Source organism: Monodon monoceros, unplaced genomic scaffold (genome assembly GCF_005190385.1).
Source record: "Monodon monoceros isolate NGI ecotype Baffin Bay Population unplaced genomic scaffold, NGI_Narwhal_1 Super_Scaffold_21, whole genome shotgun sequence".
Taxonomy (NCBI): Eukaryota; Metazoa; Chordata; class Mammalia; order Artiodactyla; family Monodontidae; genus Monodon; species Monodon monoceros.
The window spans coordinates 125,834,501-125,856,190 of NW_021703778.1; the positions used below are offsets into that span (position 1 = coordinate 125,834,501).

Genomic DNA, 21,690 nt, shown 5'->3' on the forward strand with positions numbered 1-21,690 from the left:
CAGATTAGAAGTGGCAAAATAGGGGGTTGAAAAGTGCCTTATCTCAAAAATATGTATCTCCCCCCTTAAAAATGCTGAACTTCCTGTAATAAGACCTTGTATCTTTCTTCCCACAATCGCAGAATACAAGGCTTAAACTTGTACCTATTCTTGTATAGGTATCAGTCTGAGGTTAACTTTGTGGGAATACTTTCAGCTAAAATGCAACTAGTCAGTCAATAATGACAAAAGGTTGGACTTCCCTGGCAGTCCAGTAGTTAAGACTCTGCATTTTCCACCGCAGGGATCACAGGTTCCATCCCTGGTCAGGGAACTAAGATCCCACATGCCATGCGGTACAGCCACAGAAATACATACATACATACATACATAACGTACATACATACATACAAAAGGTTGGTTTTCAGAACCTTCCCAGGTCTGCTCAAATCACCTCAAGTGGACCACTTTTCAGAAGGAGGACTAAGAACAAACTTCTAAACCTTGATGACTTTACCTGGAATTGTTCATCTACCTGTCTAACACATACGTGCTGCCTTGTCAGGATTGGTGCTAGATGTAGTGTGAAATATACAGTGACTTCAACATTCTGTAGGTGGAAAGAAGGGTCTAGGAGAGGGTCAGATATTGGATATTTAAGAGGGAGAGTGGATAATTGAAATTTAACTACAGGATGGGAGATTAGGTGTCGTTTACCTCTGTGTCCCCAACACCTGGTACACAATAGGTACTTAATAAGAATTTGCTAAGTGAATAAACGAATGATGGAGAAGGCCCTCAAGCAGCTGGGGGGACTTGAGATACAGAGCTTTGGTAGGAGGAAATTGACTGAGAAGAGTCAGGAGAGAATGGCCTAAGAGGAAGATAATGGAAGCTTGGAAGTGGAGAGGACTAAAGCCCAAGTGAGAAGATGCCTGATCAACTCTGCACCAGAAGTAAGGCAATTTAGGGAGAAAGCATGAGCTTGGAGTCAGATTTCCTGAGTTCAGATCCTGGCACAACCACTTGTTTTCTTTAAGATCTTGGGCATCTGTAAACCAGGGATAATGACAGTTCCTCCATCAAAAGGCTGTCATGAGGATTCAATGAGGTAATACTTATAAACCTCTTAGACCAATGACCAGCCAAGGGTCAAGCTAGATCGACTCTTGAGAGTGGCAGGGTTTCAGAGAAGGATGAGGGACTTAAGAGCCATAAAAATCTGAATGATCACTGTGGTGAAAGGAAAAGGAAGCCAACCAGGAATGAGTAAAAAGTTGACCAAACATCTGTGAGCACTCCACTGACGCAACTGTTGTCTTGGTGATGTGACTGACTCATTTATTTGATTTTCCTTAATCTTCCTCAGTGACTTTAAAGCAAAACGCAAGAACACTGATGATTGAGTTGACCTGAATTTGGGGATTGTTAAGAAAGCTGCATTAGAAGGTCAAAGAGATATGGGATGTTGAGACTAAGGGGAGGATATATTCAAAGTGGTAAGCCCAGGCATTAAACTCAAAGGTTAAGAAGGGAAGCCCAAAACAGCTAATAAACTGAAGGAACTGGGAGGTGGGTGCGGGTTGGTGACTGAAAGTCTCAAGGTCAAACAACGGCTCTGGTGGGAGAGGTGGAAGGGCAGGATGTGGTGGACAAAGCAGTTTCCAGTGTTCAGAGATGGAGCAGCTCCAGATGACACAAGGTCCAGTTAAACTTCACATGGAGGTGGGGGAATCCAGAAAGGAATGGAAGCAAGGCCACTTCGTTTCCTCTTGATCAATTCAAACCACTGTGTTCCCAAGGGTATCTCATCAAAATGTTTTGTTGGCAAGGAATTCAATAATTGATTAACTGCTCTAGTAAAATCCCTCTAACGTTCTTCTTGCTATCTCAAAAGGCTGTAGGTGAGTAGTTAAAGTCAGGGGGAAGGCTCACACAGAAATAAAGTACACATCCAGGAATATCAGTAGAGAAAGAACATTGATAATTATACCATATGTTTATACTTTAAATATAAACATTAGGTAAACTGGCTGATGTATGATGTCCCATTCAAATCAACCGAAAGTCTTCTTAAGGGATTGATTCTTTCTAATCATTACCTGGGATATCTGTCCAAGAACCATCTCAGCAAATGTTAATCCTCTCCCATTCTCATCTCAGGGCCTGCTCTCTTTTCTCCACCTCACTCTCAAAGCAGCCATGTGCGCTTGTGTGTGCGCGCGTGCACGCGTGCACACACACACACACACACACACACACACATAAATACATACCCTCCCTACGCATAGTTTATGGGATTCAGTCATTTAACAAATATGTACCAGACACTGTTCTAGATGCTGGGGCCACAGCAGTCAGAGAGGTTAGATCTGTGCTTACATGAAGCTTATATTCTAAACGGAGAGATAATTGACAAACAAGTGAACATATTCATAAGTAATTTCAGATTGTGAAAATGCTACCAAAAAAATAAGTGATGTGATAATAAAATATTTTATATTTATTTGTATATTAAGTCTGTACATATATAATTATCATGTAGTAGGTATATATATCCCCATTATTTAAGAAATTGGGGGTGAAAGTGACAAAAATTATGATCCAATATAGAACTATAGGCAGAAGAGAAAGTCATTAATTTGCTGATTCTGTTTTTCTGCTCAAGAAATCACATAGAATATTTGGCTTAATGATATATGAATCACAAATACTTTATTAAAAGTTTTTAACAGAAAGTAAGTTTAAGAAAGCCTATTCCCCCCCCAACCCCAAATGGTTTTACCTTCAAAGCAAGATCTAGTTAAGAGTGCTACCAACCAGCACTTTATTCTCCTGGCCTGTCAAAACTAAACTTCAGGGTCTGAGGTCCTTTGAGAACAATCTCAAATCCATGATTCCTAATTCCAACTCCATAGTCTAATTACCAGTGTCCCTTCTTCAAAGAACTAGAGCATAAGAATTCTGTTTAGGCTAACAGAATGATATATTAGACTACCCTTGAAAAAGAAAAATGGAACCACTGCTTTGCCTGCAGAAGAATTTCTTAAGATTTTTTTGGCATTAGATTCCACAGGCAAGCCAAAAAAGAGTGACTGTAGGTTTTGTTTCTAAACTAGGATCAGGTGAAAGGGAAACATCAATCTAATGTGCGTGTTCACAAATACTTTCTCCCTTTTATCCTACCAGTTAATAATAACCAGCACGCCAGGACCTTGTGTTATAACCAAAATCCCAACCACTGCAGATGGGTAGGGCTGTCTCTTGGAGGCCCCACCAACAGAGTCCTTTAGCCTCAGTGAATCTCCTGTGAAATTCCAGAGCAAGCACATCTTATTTGCACTTTTATCCATCATTCTTTTTTAAGCAACTAAAATCAAGTTTAAGAGCATGTTTGTTATGCCTACAATCTACTCAAGGTAACCAAATTAAAACAGACTGAACAGATTTTAAACCTTCTTCATAAATGGACTTTCCCTCAAGAAAGCCAGAATCAGCCAGGCTGTAAGTCTGTATTCGTTTGGGAAGATGGACGTTCATACCTCCCCCGTTCTAGTTCAGTATGTTTCATGTGTCTCAGGCACAAATCGATAAGATGGCATTTAAATATGGAAGAGAATTTCAGTGACATCTGTACTGTTATCATTTGTGTTTCAAAGTGACACCACCTAGAATACTATCCCAGATAAAGATCATCAGTGTGCCCGAGGCATAACTCAAGAGTAACCAGTCTGTCACCGGAGTCCTACTTCTTATCCTTTCTCATCTGTCTCCCCCAATGGGGAGTGGAGGGTGTTGCCTTCCATCTCTGGGGGGTAGGAATGTTTTCTTTCAGCTTTTCGGAGAGTAATCAAGGAATCGGAACTGAAAAACTGCTCTGGGACCTTAAAGGCCCATTATATAAACACACAGGTGGCATACATCAGCAGGTTTTATACTGTAGGCAGTCTACCCCTTGTCTTGTCCCTTCTACTAGACAGTTTTTGGTATGAGGGCCCTTCTACCTGTCCTCAGTCTTCTCTAGAATGTGAAGCCCATGCATAAGGCAGCAGTGCTCTTTTCACACTTAATTCCAAGATCTCAGTGCAGTTCTCTGTGCTGGGCTCTCCTACCTTGTGTAGCTAATACCTCCGCTGTACCACTTAGACCGGCCTCTCCTCAGGAGTAAAGGGCCTGGCCTGCCCGTCTCCCCGGTCTTCTGGAAACTTTTGTCTGGAGTATTCAAGAATTCAAGCCCTCAAGGAATTGGAATGTGGTGTCTGTGGTGAAACTAAAACCATAACAGAATAGAAAGAAAGAAGTTCTTCAAATGTACCTCCTGTAAACTTTTATATACTGTATTAAAACCAGACTTTGTCCCAGGATAATCAAGTTAACCTATTTAAAAACAGTGTCTCAAAATTTGATGTCCAAGAGAACAGAATTTAATGAATGCAGATTTTTTTCAAGTTTGTATCTCTAAATTGGGTAAAGGTAAATCTTCCTGAATTAGAGGTACATAATATTAATCCCAATGCTGTGCTGTCTCTGCAAGATACAATTGACCCTTGAACAACCGAGGGGTGTGGGGTGGGATTTAGGGGAACCAGCCCTCTGTGCAAAGATCCAAGTATATAGTTGGCCCTCCACGTATACACACATACCCTCAGTTCCTCCACGTGTGTGGTTTCTCTGTATCTGCAGTTCCATATCTGCAGATTCAACCAATAGCGGATCCTGTAGTACTGTAGTATTAACTATTGAAAAAAAATCCACATTTAAGTGGATCTGTGCAGTTCGAACTTGTGCTGTTCAGGGGTCAAATGTAATTTTTTCTAGTCCTGGTTAGGGATTCCTGGTACATAATAATGAGACAGCTGGATTAAATGACTGTTAATCAATTCTCCTGCCTTTCCTTGAGAATTAAAATATCTTTTGGTGTTTTTATTTTACAGAACACAATTTATATACTAGCTGAGAATAATAAAAAGGGCACTTTGAGTTTTAGTCAGTGAAAACCAGGACTACATCACTGCACTATTTGTTTCCACAAGTGATTCTTTTTTTCTTTCAAAGTGATATACATTAGCTAAAGGGACATTTAAGACCTTAGAGTAGGACTTACTTAAATTTATTTTGCTTTAAAATGCATTTTGTTTTGCTTTTTCAATGAACTTCAGTAATTACCAAAAAGAAAAAGGAACCTAATTTCTTTATTATGACCTTCAGCCAGAATGATGAACAGTATTTAATTTAGGGAAAGTATTCTTTAAAAGCTAATATGTCAAATTACTGGCTTCTCCCTTTGACTAGAATTTATATTTCAGCATTAAAACATACGGTGAGTCCCAAATTCCCTTGAATTATGTATAAAAGATGAAAAATAACTAAGCTTTTTTCTTCTAACATACTGAACTCATCTTAATTCTTAACGTACTATTCTGGTGTTTGGAAAATATCAATACTTACAAAGGAATGTAAATTATAGCAGTTCACATCTCTTAGTTTTCTATATAACTGTGTTTCTTCCATAAAAGTGTGTAACTATCACCCACCAAAGCTTAAGCCTCTTCAATTCCAAAATGAGGCTATGGCCACTGTCCTTTAAAACCATGTCTCCGTGCACCTGCTCATTCTGTGCTCTCTTCCTAAGATACCCTAACCCATGGTTCCCACATGTGTCTCCACTTAGAATAATCTGGGAATTCTGAAAACACTCCCAAGCCCAGGTCACATCCCAGGCCAATTAAATCACATGCCTGGTACACAGGCATCAGGAGTTCTTTTTAAAGTCCCCAGGTAGTTGCAATATGCTGCCAAGTTTGAGAACCACCACCTCAGCCAACTTGTTCCCAAACTGTCCTTCATCCTTCCCATCTCAGTTGACAGGGCATGTCTGAAGCCCTCCCTGAAGGTTCTAGGCCTTCCCATTACTCCTCCTGCATATCTCTACCATAGCAAGTAGTAAAAAGTATATTGTATCTGTTTACCTGCTCACCTGTTCCCTCAAACTACTCCAAGAGTCTATGTTTACGTCTGAATCCCAGAGTCTCACCCTGTGCTTAGTGTAAGGGCGTACTCAATAAATAAATTCATGGAACGAATAACTTCTTCCTAATAAAAGTAAAGCAAAAACATACAGTTATGTTAATATTTATATGCTATGGAGAAAGTATTAGTTTAAGATGTGTTTTAGGATAATGTTTCACTTGATGGGCAATGTCTCATATTTAGGAAAACATCTCATCAAACCAATGAAAATAAATCTATATCTCAACATCAAAAAGAATCATAAAATATAACTTTGATTACCTACAAAACTTCATTCTTTATTGTAATAAGCACAGAAAAATGTTTCCTGTGATAAGAAACATCTAAAACAACCCATCCTTTCTTAGTTCTATTTCCATCTTGAGTGGATTATGCGTTGTTTTCCAAAGCAATCCTTTCCGAATTTTATGATGTTTCAGGGGTTTATAAAACTGATTTTTAAGAGTTTTAAAGTACTTAGTTGGGACTTCACTGGAGGTCCAGTGGTTAAGACTCCGTGCTTCCAACGCAGCAGGCAGGGGTTCAATCCCTAGTCCAGGAACTAAGATCCCACATGCCACGTGGCGCGGTCAAAATAAATAAAGTACTTAGTTTACAAAGTGTATCATGTTAAGAGTCTATGTTTATCATGGTATTCATGCTGTTAACATGATCATTATGATTAAAAAAATTCATACAGTAAGTTTTGCTATAATCAAATTCTAGACAATAAACCCAAGCTTAAACGCATGTTTTAAAAAAGGGGTTTATATATTTTATTTTTTTGCCTTATATATCCTGAGAGGTTTATTGATTTCTTTCTGTTTTCAATGTAATTGTAGCTTCTTTTTATTAGTAGGAGTGATAATATGATTTTTTTATTGTGGTAAAACATATATAACATAAAATTTACCATTTTTCCAGGTTTGTTGAGATGTAATTGACATATAACATTTTATTTGTTTCAGGTATACAGCATGAAGGTTTGATATACTTATAGATGGTGAAATGATTACCACAATATAAGTTAACATCTATCACCTCATATAGTTACAAATTCTCTGTGTGCATGCGTGTTAACTTTCAAGATCTACCCTCTAAGCAACTTTCAAATATACAATACGTTGTTTTAAACTTTAGTCACCATGCTGTATGTTACATCCCCAGTACTTATTTACCTTATAGCTGAAAGTCTGTACCTTTTGAACACCTTCACCCATTTTGACCACTCCCACTTACCCCTTCCTCTGGCAACTGACCAATCTGTCCTCTATATCTATGAGTTTGGGATTTTTTTAGAGTCCACATATAAGTGATATCATATTTAAAATATTTTGCTCCTTGGGTTACCTATTCATTTCATATTGCAGCAATGTTTTACAATCTAACAATATGTTATTCTTTATCTGCTAGATTTTTATGCATGAAGCCTGAAAAAAAATCAGATTTAGGAACTGTTTTCCAAGACAGTATTAAATTCCTCACTTGTTTCACATCAAATTAATTTAAGACCTTAACAACTACTGTTCAATATGCACTTATTTTGAATGCATATTAAAGACAAAAATGAGAGAAAAAGTATAATCCTCCACTTTTTAAATGCCAACATTGTAATCAACTACTAAACAAAAATTTAAATTTAGTCTGTTAATTAAATACAGCTAATTTAAAAGGCAGTCATTGGAACATGGTTCTTGTCCTCCTTCCCGTAACGGGAGTCATGACTTTAAATCATGAGTGCCATAGGCTTAGAAACTGTTCTGCTTTATCTGAAATGAGCTCCGAATGTATTTTCAATTGTGGAAAGACAAAAAGATTACCGTTCCTAATATTCAGTTCTAATGTCATGGTTCCCAAGATGTAAAAGCTGTGAATAAGACAACTATTCCAAGGAACCTTCAGCTGTGAACACAAAACGGAATTTCTTTTGCCATGCAAACAAGGCACACAGGCATACTTTCAACCAATAACAGCTAGCTTTATACATTTATGTTTGGATCAAAAGAGCAGGGCAGTTTTAAAGCTGGCTTCTGTTAGCATCAGTCTGATCTAGGGTGGTGTCTTAGGTCCTCTGCTTCCTTGTCTCCTTGTCACATCCAGACCCACCCCATTGCTCCTTTAGTGAGGGGCCCTGTGGGGCGTTACTGCCGCCCCTGGCCAGGGCTCACCGGATCAGCAGGCAACAGAACACCTAGGAGGGTATAAGCCCGGGGGGCTGGGGGTGGGAGGGTTGGAGCTCTGTGGGTCGCGGGCCTGGGGGCCAGGTGGAGGCTGGTTCTCTCTTCGTCTCCAGTCCCCAGAAGCTGGTCCAGTTGGCGCAGGCTGACTGGAGAAGCGTAACTCACCCTTCCCTAGAACCAACAACTAAAAGTGGCAAAGAAATCTCCATCTCCTGTCCTGAGTCTTAGTGCCATAAAAAATATCTTCCACTGGCCCTTCGCATCACGCGCTGACCCTCGGCTACCATCGAGAGTGGCCAAATATAATTTCTGAGAGGTCACTGGCACTAAAACCACAGCGGATAGAGAGGCCTTGTCTGCCTGAAGACGTGGAGAGGCAGAGTTAACGGGGGAGGCTTGGCTTCCTCGGCGGCGCCCCCTCCATCCAGCATAAAACCCGCGAAAGAGCGGCGTCCTGAGTAGTGGGTGGGCAGGTGGGTTCGAGACAGGAGGACGGGAGGGAGCAAGGAATCACAAAGCCTCCTCCGCTGGGACCGCCTCCTCTCTCAGTGGCCTCCCCACAGTCGCTCCGAATTAATAAGACGAAGATCAGGCCAAATTGCCGCCCCCAGCCAGCCCAACTGGGCTCCGGAGGGAGCGATCCCGGGAGCGGGGGTCCGCGCGTCGGAAGGGGCCATTAGGCCAGAAGGGGGGTAGCTGACAGTGTCCCCTCGCGCCTCCGTCTCCGTCACGCGGGGAAAGGCCTAGATCGCCGCGGTCCTAACACAGAATCCGTCTGCGGCTCGCCTCCCTCCCCAACCCCGGAGGCGTGGCGCCCTCGGCTTTCTCCCGCCCCTGACTCGCGGCACCCCTCCGCAGGACGCTTGGTTGGGCCCGGGGCGGGGCCTGCAGGCGCTCCACGTGCTGCTGCAAGCTCCGCTCCCGCGGCTCTGCCACCGCCCCCACCACCTCTGGGTCGACGGGGGTGGAGCCTCAGGGGGGCGGGGCGGGAGGCGTGGGCGAGGGGCGGGGCGGACGCGGAGCGCTCGTCCGGCTGCCCAGGCCAAGGGGCTGAGAGCAGTGGGGCAGGCGTGGCGGCCACAGGAAGGCACTGAGAGCTGACGGGAGTCCGTCGCCTGGTGCTGCGAGCTTTCTCTGAGGTAAGACCAGGAACCCGGCTCCCCAGGACGCCCCCCCAGCCCGGCCACCGCGCCCCGGCCGCTCACTGTGCCCCTTGCCGGCCGGGTGGCGGTGGCTGGACGGGACTTCAGGAGGGCTTCTGGAAGTCGCGAGCCCCAGCCCAGGCGGTGTCCCCTTTTCTGCGTCTTTCTTCGCCTTCTTGTCGCTGCCTCGGCTCTGGGCGTCGGGCACCGGGCTGGAAGGTCGCTTTTCCGCGAGTCGGAGTTCGCCCACGCCGGGAAGGGAGGACGGGGCCCCGGGGCAGCTGAGCCGGGCGGCGGGGGAGGAGCGGAGCTCCGGGGCCGCGTCTGCGGCGAGGGCGGGAGGCCGGCCGGGGCTGCGGGCTGCGCCCCCGGGCTCGGTGCGCGCGCTCGGCTTCCCGGTGGTCGCCGGCGCCCTGGGCTGGGGGCGCCTGCCTTTCGCGCCCTGTCTGTGTGACCCGGCGGCGGGGCCAGCCCCCGAGCCCCGAATTCCTGGGTGCTGCCTGTTGTGCGCGCGCCGGCCCGGGCAGCCCGACTGCGGGAGGGGACCTGAGGCGCGAGGTCTGCCTCATCGTCCCTTAGTCGGGGGAGCCGGAGACTGAGCTCGGGCTCGGCGACGCCGGAAGGGGGCCTTGGTGGGATGCGAGTGGGGGGCGCGGCCTGCAGAATTTGGGTTCCTGGAGGAGCTGTCGGAGCGCAGGCCCGGCCCGGGGCAGAGGAGACCCCCAGCTGCTGATCGGGGAGGGCCAGGACCTGTCAGGGATGGACAGCTGGGAGCCACCGGGTGAGATCTACAGGGATTATAGCAGCACCTCCAGTCCCGGGACAGCATAACCTAATGGTGAGGGCGTTTTCTTGAAGGCAGGAAAAAATGGAAAGCTGTCAAAATAAGCCCATTTTAAAGTTGAAATGAAAGTTGGAGGATTTTCAGGCCGTGCAGTTGCGTAGCTAGTGTCCAAAGAAATATTAGCTCCTTGACACCCTTTTCGTTTGGATTTCTTAGCAAAAATATGTTTTGCCAGTATTTCCCTCAGGAGTTGTGCATTGCCCCGCAGTGGGGAAGGAAAACTTAAGCAAGCGTTCTCGGGTTGCTTTTAACTTGCCTGTGCTCTCCAGCCTTTTTGAGTGTGCAGAAAAAGTATCTCGCTGGATTTCTCATGTAGGATTCCGGCTCTTCTTCTCTGGGGCCCGTCGATGTTTGTTTATTGGTTTTATAAGCATCTATTTAAATTTAGTCCTTGAACGAAATACTCCCCGTTGCCACAGGGTGTAGTTTAGGGATTAGAGAATACTGTTGGATAAAACTGCTAGTGGCTTCATTTTGCAAGAATGTAAGTCATTTCCTTTCTGTGATTTCAGGGAGTTGATATTTCACAGCATCACAACTTTGTGGGGAAAATTTTCCGTAATACATCTGTCATTAAAAAGGCTTTTGACTTTTGGATTTCTCTTCTTAGAGCAAAGCATAAATTTAGGCTCAGCAGTGTTAAAGTATCAGAAGTTTTTCAGAATCTACAGCATTCTGAAACTATTGTAGAAGGTAATTTTGACAAGCACCAAGACCTGCAAACTGCCTGCAGGATAGAGAGTGGGGGAGGGGAGAAGACCAGAAGAGAGGCAGGAAAACAGATGCCTGGGCTGTTGTCCTTTGTCGTATAAAACTTCTAGCACTTAATCATTTTTCCTTGGGTGTGGTTTTGAGAAATAAAAGTATTATGTTAAAAATGAAAATACTCCACAGTATGAGACAGCTGACATTTGAATGCTCTTTCAGTATGTTTGTAAACATATTGGATTTACATTTCATATTAAAATGGACTTCTGGGATTATTAGATGAGATGGGTCCCCCAGGGGATATCTAGTATCAAGTTATCTGCAGGATATCTTTTCCAGAAAGCAGACTGCCTGTAATATGAACTAATTCTCCCCCCCATCCCCCTTTGAATTGCTTGTAAGAGTGCCTGAGATCTGACACTGATGGACCACAGTAATCAGCAGTTCTTGCAGGGCCCCAAACATTTTAAGGGACAGGAAATCTTTCTCTGTTTCTACCCCCTCCTTTTTGGTGGGGCAACAGGGGTAAGCTACCAGCTTCAAACACATAATTTGAACTTGCAGATTTAAGATGCTCCTGGCTCTACAGGAAAACTGAATGGGCCAGGATGAAGACGGCTGCTTTTGAAAGGGAAATGTCAGTGTGCTAGGTAATAATTTTTAGCTACAAGTTCTTTAGAAACTCATTCAGCTGGTCTAGTTGAATTGAGCCGGTGCGGGGCGGGGGGGACGGGTTGTAGAGCTTTTCTGATTTCTGAACTTTGTTTCCACTTTTAACTACACTTACAAAGCTTTTGGCTTTCAGAACTTATGACATAATAGACCATGTAGCCTTTTGCTGCAGATGCTTGAAATGAAAGTTTCAAACAGAATTGTTTTTGACTGAGCTGTCAAGTTCAGAGTTTAGTGTAAATGAGTCCTGTCTCACAACTAACTTTTTTGATAAAGGAATTCTTTGTAGTTTTCAACTTGAATGTTGCAGATTTTGATTTCTGAGTCTGTGGGGTTTTTTTTTTTAAGAAACTAAAACCTGCAAACAATTATTTTAATACATGAAAGCTGGTACCAAGAAAAGATTAATTCAGTCCAGATGTAAAAATGTATGTGAATTTTAGATTTGGATGATCTCAACCAGTTTTCCCTTTTGTTGATGAGGCTGCCTGGATCCCAGATGGCATTCACAAATTATCCCTTAGGTGGTTTTCTGAGTTCAGAACTAAATTTCACCAGCCTTCTCTAAAGTCATTTTAATATTTTTTCAAGTTTTCTGAAGGATAGAAATCTTTCTGCATTTATAGAGAGATGGATTTGTCATACTACTCATTAATACTAACCTTTTAAATGCCCTGGTTTGGTAGATGAAGCCTATGGGGAAACTGGAGGTATTCAGTATTGTGTATTCTTCTTCTTCTTTTTTTTAAATTAAGAGGTACAAAACTCCAGTTATAAGAATTGTGTATCCTTATGGGCAAAGCATAGAAGATTTGGTTTTCGTTTATGCAATTCCAACTTTCTTCTTTTAAAGAAAAAAGTTTTAAATGTGTTTACAGTCTTCAGTAGAATCCTGTTGTAACAGTTTGTGGTCTCTGATATAGCAATTGTATGATGAGCCTCTACCATTCTTTCTCAACAAGAAACAGCAAACACAAGTAATAAGAAGACTCCAGCATTTTTTTAGCTTGTACTCCCAACACCAGAGTTATAAAGGATGTGTGTTATATATTTAAAATTATAATTTTTTAGGAAGTCTTTGTATGATTATCTAATTATACATTTTGGGTGTTTGAGTACATTGTGATTGTATATAAAACAATCCAGTGTAGGAGGTGGGGGAAAGGAAAGATTTAGTGAAGGAATTTATGAGTGGTGAAATTTTAGTTAAAATGTATCTTTCCTGAAACCCAAACAGGAAAAATGGTATTGTTGGTCTCTGTAGTTAAACTTTGATATAGGGAGTAGTTGCAAGGGCTTTTTGAATTGCACATTCTTCTGAGGAAGAGGCTTTGGGGGCCTATAAAAATAAGTAGAAATAAGTTAAAGGGATAATTTGAGAGGAAGGAAGAAGTAGAATACTGGGCATTGAACTGCAAGGAGAATCTAAACTTAGAAGGATGAGTATTGAGAACAAGGCTGAAGTAGGGAAAGCTTTCTATTTAAAAGTAAATTAAAGAAGAAGATCTTTTTAGCTGAGAAAAAAAAAGGATTAGAATTAAGGTGCCCTATAAGGTCTGTATACAACATGAAATAGTGCTGCGGAGTGATATTTATGCTGGAAACCTTGCCTGCATTTGTGTTGAATCACTAGTTTGGTGTTAAATATTGCATTCAGGGACTGGATGCTTATTACCGTCCTCTGCTCCCCCTTGCCCCCTTATACCTCCACCCCACTTCCCATTTCATAGGCTGGAAACATTTTTTGTCTAAGTTCTAATGATACGAGAAATATTAAATTAGTCCTCCAGCATTTGGGAGAACTACTGATGCCCACCCGCCATGCTGTGGGACCAGAGGGACTCTACAGCAGTATTGGCTGAAGTTATCATAAAGTTTTGAGTGAAAACATGCAATCTGTGTTTCCAGTTACCTTATATGATTTAGTGGTGTAATTACTTCTGATGCAACTTTGTGTATATCACTTTTCATATGTATCAAATGGAGCAGTCATGCAGTATACCGTATTGATCAAAGAGGGATCCTAGAACATTGGGGAGGGGAAAGAAATCACTGATCTGACAGCTGGTATAACGTAAGGAGGAAAGTGTGGTGCTGAAACATTCACAGATGAACCAGACATAGAGCAAAGGAGAAGGCAGTGTTTCCTGGAGGTTCCTTGGAGTTGTCTGTAGCACAGCGTTTTCTGGAATGCCTTTCCCCACCTATGTGGCCTTACCTAGCAGAGTTTAATCTATACAGCAAGAATCTAGGTAGAGATTTGGTCATTAACCAAGTCATTTCATTAATGTGGTAATTGGGATAATTCTGATCAAAAGTATCTATTTTGAGCCTCCATATTCCAATTAGATTATCCTGGGATATTTTCAGATGTTTTCTAATAACTGCCTTTGTACATATATGTTATAGAACTTTGAGCAGAAATGTTTTACTGGTATGTGAAGATAGAGGGAAAAGCAATATGTTATACTACCTTATAGCCACAGTTTCATGTGAGGGAGGAAATCATTATAAAAATCAAGGAGATTCTGGATGAAGATTTTAGGAAATTAATGTCATTTCTCACTTAGCTTCTCAGGTGGTTCTTTGTCTGATTCACATTAAACGAAATGTAATTAATTTTCTCCCTACAGGTAGCAGTACTTATGCTGTCCAGTTTTAGTAGATGGCTTTTGTTTGGAGGGAGTGGGTGTCCCTGTGGCTTTATTTCTTTGAACTTGTTCCTGAATAATTACATACAACCAGAAAAATGCAGAGATCAGAAGTATACAGCACAAAGTGAACATATCTAGGCAATCAGCATCCAAATCAAGAAACGGAACCTTACCAGGCACACACCCCCCTCCCCCCCACCCCCCCCACCCCGCCCCAGCTCCAAGTTTCTTGCAGTCATAATCCCTGCCCCAAGGATGACCACTATAATGACTTTTATTGCCGTAGGATAGTTTTAACCTGTTTTGGGGTTGCATTTATTTATTTATTTTACTTATTTATTTTTGGCTGTGTTGGGTCTTAGTTACTGCACACGGGCTTTCTCTAGTTGCAGTGAGCGGGGGCTGCTCTTCATTGTGGTTCGCGGGCTTCTCATTGCAGTGGCTTCTCTTGTTGCGGAGCACAGGCTCTAGGTGTGTGGGCTCAGTAGTTGTGGCACGTGGGCTTCAGTAGTTTTGGCTCGCGGGCTCTAGAGCGCAGGGTCAGTAGTTGTGGCACATGGGCTTAGTTGCTCCGCGGCATGTGGGATTTTCCTGAACCAGGGCTCAAACTCGTGTCCCCTGAATTGGCAGGTGGATTCTTAACCACTGCACCACCAGGGAAGCCCCTCTTGGGCTGCATTTGAATGCGATCAAGTATAAGCTCTTTTTCGTGTCTTTTTTAACTCAACGTGGTGTCATGTCCAAATTGATTCAGGTAGCAATACTTGTTTTTTCTTTTATTTCTGTGAATAAATATACCTAGTTTATTCATTCTGTTGATAGACATTTGGGTAGTTTGGGGCTGATGTGTGGGGCTTGACCTTTTGATGGCTCAAGAAAAATCAAGCAGTTTGGAATCGAAAGAAGAGTAATCTTCAGGTTAAAAGAAAAAAATACATCAGAAACGTGAGAGAAAAAAATACAATATCACACAAACAATAAAGGCTGAACTCAGTCCACAGAATCCGTGTTTCAGGGACACATTTAGGAATATACCAACTGGATATTGCCGGATTTCACTTGAGAATTGGGAAGAGGGAAAGGACCTTAGGTGACAGCTAGCCCCTTCATTTTTTTTTTTTTTTTTTTGTGGTACGCGGGCCTCTAACTGTTGTGGCCTCTCCCGTTGCGGAGCACAGGTTCCGGACACGCAGCCTCAGCGGCCATGGCTCACAGGCCCAGCTGCTCCACGGCACGTAGGATCCTCCCAGACCGGGGCACGAACCCGTGTCCCCTGCATCGGCAGGCGGACTCTCAACCACTGTGCCACCAGGGAAGCCCAGCCCCTTCATTTTTTAAAGGTGAGGGGACTAAAGATCCAAAAGACTGAGTGACTCAGAGTCTCACAGCTAATGACAGTGCCAAGAGTAGAAGCTGCTTCTGACTTCCAGTCTAGTCTAGACTAGTGCCATCTGAGGGCTGAAACCCAGCTCACTACTCTGTTGTCCAAGCAGTGAGTCCACTGGCCTGGAGCATGGGGTGCCCTTTCCTGATCCACACAAAGATATCCTATGGCTCGGTTCAGATAGAAGACCTGCCCAGAGAAAATGGAGCTGTGGCCCAGTGAGGCAGAATTATACTTCCTCAAGGCTGCTCTGCCTCTGCCCCCAGTACAGAGCCCTTGGAATTTCTGTTTAACCCCTTTCTCCTTCTCTCCTCTCTACTAGCGCTCTCCAGTGAGACTTTGGGTTATAAGCGCCAAGTAGGTGATATCTTGAGGTCCCTCCTGGCTCATTGTTTTATTCATCCATAAACAATCTAGGATTGACCCCAATTTCAAAGGACTGCTCTCTAAATATTTTCAGAATAGTTTATTCTTAAGAATAAGAATATATATAAATATATATTTTTTGCCTCTTCCTGACATTATGTCACCCCCTTTCTATACACTTTTCTCCTCCATTCTGCCCCCCCCACCACCTTTAAGTTATCTTTTCTTAAATATCCCTGGAAACATCCAGTTTCTGGTCTCTGTCTACCAAAAACAACAGTGAAATTCTGATGCTGAAATCTGTGGCACTTATTGTAATAAGTGCTCCGCTCCCAGGAAGCACTTATTGTAATAAAACATAGGATTATGAGAAATCTGATAGGTAAAACAAAGTGCTTGTGAAGGAAGACTGTTGGTATAGATATTTTCTTTCATGTTTCCCTAAAGAGAAAAAGGACATTTTCGTGGTTCAAGAAAAGACTCAGAATTTCAACTTAGGCTCATTAGGAAGGTGAAAAAAAGGTAAAACAAACAAAAGAGAGCAAAACCTGAAGCTTCATAAATGGGTAGTAAATAACATATCCTGCTCAAATGAGATACAGCTTATAACAGCAAAAATTTAGCATGTATAATCTTAGCAAATAAGAGATAAGTAAGAGATACCTGGGGGAAGAGTGCTCACCATAGGGCCTGACAAATTGCTCACTGAAATTACTACAGAAAAGAGTAATAAGTTTTGAAGACAAAATGGAAGAAAGGCAGTAAAATATAAACGTTAAGAACAAGATTTTTGAGATTAGTTCTCTGGGGTCCAAATCTAGGCTCCACTGTTTTCTAGTGTGTAACCTGGGGGAAGTTACTTAACTCTCTGAACCTCTTTTTCCTCATCTGTAAAATGAAGATAATAATAGCAACTATCTCATAGGGTTGTTTTGATTAAGTGAAATAGCACATGTAAAGCAAGTGCCATGGTGTGACACATAGTAAACAGTCAAGAAAAGTTGGCTTTTATTACTTAAGACAAAAAGAAATAATGTATACAAAGATTTCTAGCCCTTGGAAATCCCTAAGCTTTTGTTTACAAGTAGTTGTTCACAAGATTTTATTTTGTGTTTTGATCGCATTAAGTAGGCAACAAATTATAGTATTTCTAAGTTACAGGTATTGGGCAATCTATACTGCTGTACTAAGAATAGCTGGCATGTCCCGCTGATCACTAATTGAGTTACTTTTCCTAATTCTCCTATTTCCAGCAGTCTTATTCCCGCAGCTTCTGCCTGCTTGCTAATTATTTCTTTCCAGCTGCCAAAAAGTAAATTTACAGATTAAAAAAATTCTCTTTGTGATGAATAATGTTGTACAAAGTACTTTTAAACTTAGAGTACCAGTGGCCCATGTCTTTTTCTCTTGTACTCTGCAGATTTCATGTGAGTCCTTTTTAAGAAAGCCACTATTATTGGGATAAAGCAATTGTTTATTCCTCCCAACCCCACGCCCCACCATTGGCACAGTTTATAAAATGTGGGCCAGACCCCTTTACGATTTTCTGTTAGGCCCAAAACTTAAGATTTTTAAACCATTCATTCAAAGAAAATTAATAGTCTGAAAGTTTCAAAGGAGTTTTTAAGAAAAACAAACTTAAGCACATTAGAAAGACACATTTACATCTAAATAGCATAATTACAAATCCAGTCAAAATAGGCACAGGATGGTCCAGAATAATCATGGGTGTCATTCTGCTCTGTTCATTAAAAGGGGGGCCTACCCCAGATAACCCTGTGCCCTGGTAGGTGTTGTATAATATCTTAAACTTAATAAACTTAATACTTTAAAAATGTTCACCAGGTCCCTCAAAAAACAGGTTTTGCTTCTGTATGAAATATCCAGGACTGTGTTGAATACTTACTGCAAGTCCTGCCAAAGGGTTTCTTGTCTTGGTGGGGGAACAAAATATATGCGTTTGGAGAGGTATTAGATATTTCCCAGTAAGTGCTAAGTGGACTCCTGGAGCAGAACCAATGATGCCCAAAGGTAGGATGGCCCTAGCTTCCCTGGGGCTGCTGGATTTGGGTTGGGTCAGGAGGTCAGGCTGGGATCTTTGTATTCCTCAAGTACAAAGGACCTTTTCTAGGAGCAACAGACATGTTCAGGATTTGGTAAAAGTCTCAAATATTAAAAGAAAATTATGAAATTGAAACTATTAAATGTTTAATTAAATTCATTCATTCATTCAACATAATACATGCCTACTGTGTGCTAGATGCTGTTCTAGGCCCCGTAGCTACGTCAGTGAACAAAATAAAATAATCCGGCCTTCATGGAGCTTATATCCTATTAGGAGACAAACACTAAACATAACAAAGCTATAGTATTTTAGAAAGTAGTGTGTTTGGAAAAAGAAAAAGCAGAGCAAGGTAAGGGACATTAAGAGCGCTGGAGGAGGGAAGCAGGGCCTTTGGCAATTTCAAATAATATGGTCAAGGTAGGACTCATTGAGAAGATGACATGAGGGAAGAAGTTGGCCATACAGAGACACCTGGGGGAAGAGTGTTCCAGCAGAGGGACCAGCGAAGGCCTTGGGCAGAAGTGTGCCTGGTCTGTCACAGGACCAGTGAGAAGGCCACAAAGTAGCAGTAGATGAAGTTATAGAGGTTTGGGGAGCTTATCACATAGGGTCTGCCTGGTGGACCATTTTAAGAACTTTGGCTTTTACTCTGAGTGAAATGGGGAGTCACTGGAGAGTTTTGAGCCTAAGAGTAAGGTGATTTGACTTGCATTTTAATAGAATCACTGGCGGCTGTGTTGAGATTGAAAAATGGAGTAGGGTGGTCCCGGGAAGCAGGGATACAAGTTAGCCGCTGTTGGCAATAATCCAGTTGAGAGATGCCAGTAGCAGTGGAGGAGGTGGTGAGAAATGACCAAGATTTATTTTATAGGTCGAACCAATAAGATTTCCTGGTTTGAGGAGTATGAGAAATAGCGATCAGAGGAAGGATAACACCAAGGCTTTTTGCATAATTATGGAGTTGCCATGAACTGAGATGGGGATCTGATGGAGGAGCTGGTTTGGGAAAGATAACCAAGAGCCATTTTGGACATGTTATATTCAACTTCCAAGTGGAGAAGTTGAGCAGCTTGTTGGATTTAGGAATCTGGAGTTTAAGGAAGACGTCCAGGCTAGAGATAGAAATTTGGAAGTCGCCGGCAGGCTTTGGATGAAATCATATAGGGAATGTATGTAGACAGGGAAAGCAGTCCATGGACCAAGCCTTGGGTCATATCCATATTTATAGTTTGTGGAGAAGAGAAGTCTCATAAGAATGTATCTTAAGCCAAAGGAATTATGCACATATTTCTGACATAGTGGACCTAATTGTTTCCATTCCCTAAGTAACTGTTATTATTAGTAGATATTAATTCTACTGACCCACACCATGGGAAGAAGGAACTATGAGTTACTTTTTCTGTGATGAGGGGCTTGGGCTGAGCCTGAGGCATTTCAGGCTCTAGAGAGTGAGTTGATAAGGAGGAACCAGTAGAGAAGACTGTGGAGCAGTCAGAGGACAGGAGGGAAATTAAAAGCATATACCTGAAATCCAGTAAGGAAAGCATCTCAGGGAGGAGAGAGTGATTCAGTGGTGTCGTGTCAAGTCAAGTAGCTTGAAGACTGAGAGTTGCTCATTAGATTTAACAACCTTGAGGTCACTGGTGACCTTGACAAGAGCTGTATTAGTGGCAAGGTGGGGACAAAAACCTGGCTGGAGTGGGCTCAAGAATGAAAAGCTTCTGAAAGATAATTCTTATTTTTAGTTCAGTTTCTTATACTATTCAATATTGTATGTGAGTACATTTTAATATGTCTGATAAAATGTGGGGTGGGACTTCAGAATGCTGGGGGCCATGAGGGTCTACAACAGGGATGGGGAGCCTTTGCGTTTCCCACTAGTAGAGTGTATGGTAGGATTGTTTTGTTTTGTTTCTAGTGACGACATGTTCTTTAATTCAACCCATTAATCATTTCATATGAAAAGGATAAAACAGAGCCCCAGTGAGACATGTGTTTTGAGTTGGCTTCTTTTTCAGCAACACTGATAGGTTTGAGCTGACCAGTCTATATACATCATGGTACTCCACCAGCCTGAAAACCTTCATTCATGGAGTGGATGGCTCAGGTTAGGGGTTCCCAGGGGCCAGAGCAAACTGAGTAATAGAAGCTTTGCTTGTTTAATATTTCTTTTATGCTTTGATGACTTTCATTGTGAATTATTTCAAGGCATGTGATTAAGCAATTTTCATAGTTCTGTATTTTATATCATAATTATGCACTAAGAATTTTCTTATCTGGGAATTACCTTTGAATTATAATTCTAACTTTCTGTAATACTATCATCAGAAAGAATCAACAGGTCTCTGATACTAGTTATCTTTTCTTTCTCTAAGCTTATTAAAATGCTAAAACATAGGCCTTTAATGCTTAAATATTGCTTTTGGGTAGTTAAAAGCTTATAGTGATAGGTAGAATTAAAACATTGTTACATATATTTGAGTGCTGCTTGGTAATGAAAGTACTGTATAGTAATAGTCTTTAGAAAGTTGCTGATTATGGGAAAATGCTGGAAAGGGTAAGGACTTTTCATTTGTAGTGGATTATGGCACATGTTTTTTGAGAAGTGGAGATCCAGTGATTATATGTGTGTTTCTAGTGGGTTGTGGTATACACATATAATGTCAGCATTCTCTGAGGTACTGCTCTGTCAACACTGTTTTATTAGTATCAGTTTGAATGTTGTTCCAGCTGAAACTTATAAGTCACTCTACAGTTAATTAAATGAATGAAATTGGCCTGTAACAGTGAAATGCTTAACACAAGGCCAATGTGAAATAATTTGGCAGTGCTGAGTGTTTTACATGGTTAAACACTGGAGCGTGCTAAGGTATAAACCTAAGCAAATTATGAAATAAATGCTAAGTCTCTTAAGTCATTGACTACAGGATGAACTCCAGATCTCTTAGCGTGGAGTTCGACATGCCAAACCAGAGTTGCAAGCCTGTGGCGCACCAGCAAGATTGGCTACAGACATGTTTTGGTTTTAACACAGTGTTGAAAACATCTATTTTCCAGCATTTAAAAATTGAGAAACTTTAAATTAAAAAAAAAAATGAATTTTACACATTTTCTTAAAAAACTAGAAGGCATGGCAATGATCTGTTGGGGCAACATAGCAGCTTCCCTTTTTATACGGGTGTGTGCTCTGCAATCCCCCGTTGTCCCCAACAGAGATCCTCTTGCTTCCAACATTGAGACCAAGTGTCTGTTGACATTTTTCATCCTGCAGGCTTCACTCCCATGTTAACTGTCCCTGTAGGCCTGTGAGTTTGCTGTCCTCCTGTTGTAAATACTTATTTTCCAGTGTCATCTTGAAGCTCCTTAAGTCTAGCCAAATTGTTCTGCCCTTTGTCCTGTCAAACACATACACAGTTAGTCTGGGTCATGCTTCCTCTACCCCTTCCACTGAACTGAGCTGTTTATTGCCCGTACCACTTGATGGAAACAGAGCACATGCTACATTGTATAAGTCATCCTTTTATATATATTTTCTAGCTTCTCAACTGTATTAGAATTTTCTTGAGGGCAACAACTATATCTTAGAATTTACTAGTGCCTATCAAATTTATTTTAGATTTAATAGATTAACTATTGTTTAGATTTAGCTTCCAGTGTATGGTAATATATGATTATTATGATGCTGTA

The 21,690-nt window shown here is 41.8% G+C and overlaps 1 protein-coding gene across 2 annotated transcripts in view; it reads left to right on the forward strand.

Annotated features, from left to right (window-relative positions):
* The first annotated feature begins 9,170 nt into the window (after window positions 1-9,170).
* Window positions 9,171-21,690, forward strand: part of FRMD6 (FERM domain containing 6) — a 79,615-nt gene continuing 67,095 nt past the window's right edge. The window contains exon 1 of one of the 2 annotated variants that reach the window (XM_029239302.1): window positions 9,171-9,307. The gene's annotated coding sequence lies outside the window, so the exon portion shown is untranslated. The remainder of the gene's footprint in view (window positions 9,308-21,690) is intronic. The other variant, XM_029239301.1, reaches the window with a different exon arrangement.